We start from the raw sequence: 6,951 nt of genomic DNA, 5'->3' as shown, positions 1-6,951 counted from the left end.
AAGGTAAATTATCACTAATAACAACGATTGTCGAGGTTAGGTTCACTACAGTATCTCTTGTTCGATGTTACTCTTGGCCTCAGACGCAGGGCTTTGTTCTAGTTAGAATTATATGAGTTTATTTTTGTGACTGTCGCAAGGGTTGCTAGGTGTACGTCTAACCCAGGAAAATAAGCCCGCCGGCCACAATATCGGGAAGGAAAACATCCTTGTTATTCCGCTACTATCAAGTATCAATACCTATAGCGTAACACCCGAAGGTCTTTTTTATAGTTGAGAAATAATATTATACCAATTGTTGTCTTTTAATATACCGTTAAGCGATACACTTGATCTGATTTGCTTTTGTTTTGGGAAAGCACAGCCCCTGTGTAGAGTATGTAAATATTAGGTAACATATAGACAATTTTTTATACTCAGATCATATATTCAGAAGCCGTAAGTAACATTGAAGGATAGCAATTCAAGAACTAAACGCTTAACTTTCGATATGGAGCCTACGATTCTGCAGTTCAAGAGAGGGGATCCGCCAGATAGATTATCGTCTGTTTGAATTAAGTAGATATCTTTGTATCTAAGTTAAACTAACATCTACTCTAAAACGATCGTATATTTTATTAATAGTTAAACAACTGATATTTGAGGGCGCCACCTGGAAGTGATTCATAGAAGTTCGAAAGCGATCCCGGTGGCTGAAGTGGGGATTGTCTTGTAAGCCACACTGGCACTTCAAGGTTCAGTTTGAAGCCTTTTCAGGACAAATTTTTGAAGACATTCCAGGATAAATTATCCCGTGACCAGGCCCACACATGACCTAATGCTTGCCGATCGTTTTCGGGGCTCCCGCCTAGCTTTTATAAGCAGCTTGAATATTACTGGGCAACTAAGGTAGGCAATCGTAAAAATCGTACCTTCTGGCGAGGTAAGGTTACACAACTTTGGCAGCAGCGTTGATTGTTCAGGTTGGCGCAAAACAATACTCGGAGCAATTGACACGCGAATATTTCGTACAATTCTGTAAAGGTCAAACGCTTGCATAAGGTAGGGGTTTAGCGGGGTTATGATGAATCGGATTTTCTTGATTAACTTGTTCCGTTTTGGTGAAATGCTGCGCGATGCGTAAGCTAATACAAGTCTAGGTTTTGAATAGGATTAGGGTGAACAATGAGCGCAATACTAGAAGCGTTCGTTGACTGCCGGGTTGAATATAAAAGTCTAGCTGCAATGTAGGATCTTAATAGTGTTCATTATATTTTCGTTTGTTTTTTTAAGTAGTTCATCGAATTGGTAATCCAACTTTGTGTATATGAAATAATCATTATTTTTTTCCTCTTCTATGTTGAATCCATTTGAGTCTTCCTTATTTATGAATGTAGGGTAACGTTGAAGTCTTATCTTAAACTGTAAAGCTGTATCTAGCTTGTATGCTTACGACTGCCCTGTATCTACATGTTTTGAAAGCCAACGAACACGCCTATTTTCTGACTTCACAGCTTGACGTAACTGCGTTCAGCGGAGTGTCGTTTCTTCCGCAACGTTTCAATACAGGACGTAAGAACTGTATTGCCGTCTACACTCACACATGTACCCATATAAGCGCCGTTTTGAATTGCTCTTAGCAGCCAAAAGCCTACAGATTCACGTGGTTACGTTCACTTGGCCATTTCGGTACCTAAACGTGGCCGTTATTACCGCTTGTTGTGCACAGTGAGCAGTATTAGCTTCAGTGGGCCAGCTATATGTAAGTTCGTGATGTTTTTCAAAATCAGCCACGTCTGATGCCACGAAAACGAGAAGTGAATAGAAAAACGAAAATAGAAGGTCAGAGTACCAATCTAATCTGGCTGGAATATCTTTGGTGAACACTGCAGCCTTTCGGTACAAACTTTCGCGACTGGCTCATGGCCTACGGCTGGTCAAACGTTCGATTCCTTAAACATTTAAGCGAGTTGTAAAAATCGCTGAGTCTCAAAGGAAGATTGAATTCAGGGCTTCATTATTGCAAAATTGCTGCTCTGCGCAGCCTGAAAAAGGTGGTTGTCGAAACAACTTCGGAAGCTCGTACTCGTTTTCATAAATTTAGAGAAATCGATCTATAAGTTATCGATATAGCAAATGACATGCTTGTTTGTTAGACGTATGTAAGGTTAAATCCTAATGGGCCCAACCACTAGCTTAGAGTCTGAATAATCGGCAAACTTAATGCGTACGTCAAGGCAAAATACTAATATAACACATAACAACTTGGAACTAATCGTCTATGCAAAGTAAATGGCCCTACTAATGGCTGACTATTATGAGTCATCTTGCGTGAGCAGGAAAACGAGTTTTATCGCGACAAATAGGTAAACAGAGTCTTTCGATGAGTATTACTTACATGGCAGACAATAGTTTTAGGGGCGGTAGGGCTTATAAAATGATTTTGCTTATTCAAAATAAATGGTTACCATCGGCAAGACAGAAAAATAGAAAAAACGGGGTTTAGACAAGTAGCTCTGCTGAACTACTTAAATACGTTCTTCTACACATCAGTACAATACGTTCAAGCTAATTTTCGTTAATTCGAATATCTAAAGTCTATATAGAATATAAAGTAAACAACATACAAGGCTGCTGCTCGGAAGTACGTCACTTCGTGTACATGGTACCTACATCAGCACATGAGAACTGAGTGCAGAAAAGTGATGATGCTATGTCGATACAAGTTATTGTATTTTATTCCCCATACTTCCAAGTTCGTTTTGAATGCATGAAGCCTACGCTTCAAACGGGTTCAGGCTGTGTTAGAGGGAATTAATCATGGTTCCTATATGAGTTGCAAAATACTCGATTCTCGTAGATCTTAATGTTAGCTGTCGTTCGGGCAAATAGTCCCTGTCCTGCCTTGCCTCCTAAATATACCTCATAATACTTATAGTAGACATCGCGCCGAACACTACGTCACCTTCGACCCCACAGATTCGAATCTGAACTTAATAATAACTTGCTTGTCGAAGTGGAAAGCTCCTACGACCCCGAGGAGCTGTACCATCGACGGTGCTCCTGGGTCCCTTTAGACTTACTGCATACTTCTTTCTCGATCGAATAATAAGTTCTAGGTGCATTTCATACAAACGTCGAAGCAATGTTTTTTTATTGGCGCAACTTAAGTCCCGATCTTATCTAACGTTTATTAACGGGCCGATTGTTAGCCAGTGGGCGCATCTGCAATATCCGCCTCTTACAAACAATTGTCGCACACTATAATATAGTGTATATCACATTGATAGTGTATTTCACCTAGATTCAATGATTGTTAGTCTGAATCTAAGCTTGAGAAACGAACTTGAACTTCTATTATGCTTCGTCGTTCGAAGGTTTACTTTTAAGAGTTTATGTTACCCGACACGATGCGCTGTACATACAAACAGAATTTATTCACTACGATCTCGTAGGATAAATTATGGTCTACTGTTTATCAAAAATAGGTCGTCGTTTGAATGTGTTTAAGGTTCCATTCAAGCACTATGTGAATCTAATAGATTTAAGCTCCCGAAAAACTATCAGTGGCAACTCCTAGCCAGAAGTCTATGTCGTCGCCACGTTTATCCTTGAAAAAAAGCAATTCGTCGTCTATCAGTACCTTCCTTCGAATTAGGAGCGACTTCCGATCTCCTAATAACAGCTCTGTACTTATTATCGGCTACTATGCTTTACTGGGTAAATAGCAAAGCAGTTGGTTCGAGATCACGTCCAATCCCTCTTATTTCTGCTGCCGGTAATCCATTCAAGCTACGGTCGAAGAAAGAACAACATCGGAGTTGTTACTTACTATCGCATCACAGAGTCAGCACGTTTTGCCTGAACAGATGAATCGATTAGGAACTCGCTATTACGAACGGTCTTCTAGCGGAATTTTGATGGTCAAATAAATTCCGGTAAGGCTAAGGACAACACTAGCGCCTACGTTTTTTTCCCGCGTGACGAAGATCAGCCACGTTATCGGACCCATTGCGATTGAGGACCGAAAACCCAGAGCGACCGAAATGGTTGGATATTTGAATATGATTAGCTGTGGCTACTTTAGGCAGATAGAGCTGAATCACCGAACCTACCCTCTGAGGCACAGACAATATAGCTTGGACCAGAATTAATATTCCCGTTTGTTCACACAGTCCGCCCCAGTTACTGCTAGAGGGTCGCTTCGGCTCGGTGAGCAACTTCAGTCACAAAATCCAAAGGAATCGGTTTATCCCACCTCCTCAGAGGACGATGGTGGTGATCAACGAGCACATATAGCCTGGCTTAGCTGTCAGTTAAATTACAGTGCTTGTATCGTTTGGTAACTTATTACATACTATTGGTACAAGACTCGTATACGAGTATATGGTAAGACACAAACAATGTCTGACGAATAAGTATCACAATTAGATAATATGTCACACTATAGATGACAGACGCACCGTCGTCTGCAATTAAGTAGACCTTCAAGATCCTTCTTGCACTCAAAAGAAGCCGTCTGGCCAACTTATCTTTCCTCTTCTCTAGAAACTTCATAACTCTAAAGTATCGTGTGGCTAGTATAGCCTTATTGTAGAATGTTTGATTACCTGCTATTGCATGGTATCTTAATGGACGAGCTTAGTCCAGTGGGCTTTACGAAACGGTCGTACAAATGCTGGCTCCGTTGCGTCCATTCACGCGTTGGGTATAGCTATGGCGTTTGTGCGCTACTTAGACTAGTGGAGATTGAGAAACCGAGTCCTGTTTAATCACTTTGACGGTAGCCTAAAGGTGAGAGCTAGGAATACTCCTCGGTGTGACTAACTGAAAGCAACGGCAGACAGTATGAACTAGAGAAAATGTATGAAAGTCTCTAAAACGAGACCGTATTATTGAAATGATTTATTATTTTTTTTTATTTGTTATTATCGCATGATTAAAAATTGCCAATCCAGCTGTAAAAAAAAAACTGGCAATTTTTGGGGAATTGAACGGGGGAATCTACCGAAAATCGCTCCCACACATTTGCATCGTATGATCGGTAGATTTAACCGACGCAGTCAGTGCTAAATTCTTATTGGACATAATTGATATTTTGAAATGACGATATATTTTGTTTACTAAAAGCTCGTGGTACTACAACGCAGCATCATCTGCCAGAAACTCAGAAAGTTTGCCATGTTTTAAACAATGCGGAAGAGTTCATGTATTTCAAGGTAATGTTCTATCATGAATCCAACTTGGTTAGAACTACTGAACTGGAAAAAGTTGACACTCAATTAACTCACATACGTTGATAATATTAAATTACCGCTACGATAAAGAGAAACTGGACTTAATACTGCAAGAGCGTATACTTCCGTTGACTCACCTAGGCGGAGTAATATGTAGCACTCGAAACGTTACAAATACGTAGTTCTATAGTTTTTTTTTTCCAATGCACGGTCGAAAGTTTCATTTAACTATTCGAAATCGTTTATGTACGTCGCTGCATTTTCATGCATTCGATACGCCTTCGTCTACCTATACAACTAATCAAACCACTTGCGCCCCCTACGTGCTATTGTTTTTCTCTAGCCTACCAACTTGGGCGCCCTACATGCGAACAGCAGGCCTCTACACTCTCATGTTAGTAATATTAAAGTGGACTTACTATAATACGGGATGAAGTGATGGCTTGGAGCACTAAATCTCGAATTGAAAAAAATCAAATGGGGCTTGCTCGTTCAGACCTCGTCAGCGCCATAAATCTATTTGCGTATGAACGATCAGAGGAACAAGGTAAAGATACAATTATTTTATGCATGGCATATTTATTGAGAAGCACCTTATTACGGCTCTCCGCTCCACATGGATATCATTTCGAGGCAATGGGCGCATGTAGCATATTGACGCTGATTGTGTAGTAGTACATGTGTGTCGCGACAAGCTACACACCCTTACAAAATGTCGCGGGCTTTCAGCTGAGACCGTTGGGAGAGAAGGAAAGAGGGAGGGAAAGCGTTGGTGTCAATAAATATAATTAACAATAGGAAAAGACAAAAAAGCGGATAACAAGGCAAGTACTACAAGACACATTGCAGATCAGAAGGGCATTGCTACGAAATTGTCTAACATCCTGTCGAACAAATCTATAGAAAAGTTTGCATATAACCACAATTTAACATCCTCGGTATATAACTAGGCGATATTTGCATTTCAGCGATCATGCTAAGGATTCAATAAAGCTTTTAGTTAGATCATTTTAGAGTTGAAAGTATATCAGCTGCATATGGCTAAATGCCTGCGAAATAAAGGCTAAACAACATAATGATAACGCATTATCATGTCCAACACGAGGATTTTTCCATTTATCTAAAAAACCACAATACTTGGGAGTTATTATTGACTCTATCGAAAGCCTTCCTTAGCATCAGCCTGCGTAGCCTATGCCACAGATAGCTTTTAAAGAAGAAGCGACGAAAATCTACTATGGTTGTTAAATTGTCGCGTGGCTGTAAACTAGAGCAGAAAGACAGCGTAAACACGCAGGTACGGCATGTACTATTTTATACATGCCGTATGTACGGCAGTGACCATTCTATCTAGTAAGCGATGCAAATCTTCTTGCGTACGTTGTTCATATCGGAGTACGCGTATCACAAACACTAGGGTACTCTTCTCAAATCTAAGTACTCATATTGGAACACACTATTGCTAAAACAGAGGTGTGCGGATGTCTGGATGACCCCAGGGATCAAAAAGGGCTACCATTAGTTCCTTGTAAAAAAAAAAAAACTCTGTACGAAAGCTCTAGCATCCAGGTAGAGCACTAAGAGCCATAGAAACGAATTATATTTCATAGTTAGTACAGCCAGTCTAACTACATAGAATTCTCTTTTTTACATCTATAAAAGAGTATAAACATAAATATGAAAGAAGGACCGCTACAGGCTCTGATAGCAGCGGATATGCCTGTCTAATGACCAC

General features: G+C 40.2%; 1 long non-coding RNA gene across 2 annotated transcripts in view; it reads right to left on the bottom strand.

Moving 5' to 3' along the window:
- The window catches only part of LOC111267372 (uncharacterized), an 8,439-nt gene extending 1,862 nt beyond the window's left edge, over window positions 1-6,577 (bottom strand). For both annotated transcript variants that reach the window (XR_002684574.2, XR_002684575.2), the window contains exons 1-3: window positions 5,636-6,577; window positions 4,590-4,806; window positions 912-1,015 (exon numbers count right to left, since the gene is read on the bottom strand). This is a non-coding gene — a long non-coding RNA (uncharacterized LOC111267372). The remainder of the gene's footprint in view (window positions 1-911; window positions 1,016-4,589; window positions 4,807-5,635) is intronic.
- Window positions 6,578-6,951: the final 374 nt, after the last annotated feature.

The sequence above is a fragment of the Varroa jacobsoni genome, unplaced genomic scaffold (assembly GCF_002532875.2).
Source record: "Varroa jacobsoni isolate VJ856 unplaced genomic scaffold, vjacob_1.0 scaffold_1177, whole genome shotgun sequence".
In the NCBI taxonomy this organism is placed as follows: domain Eukaryota; kingdom Metazoa; phylum Arthropoda; class Arachnida; order Mesostigmata; family Varroidae; genus Varroa; species Varroa jacobsoni.
This window is presented reverse-complemented; position numbering and strand designations above follow the sequence as displayed.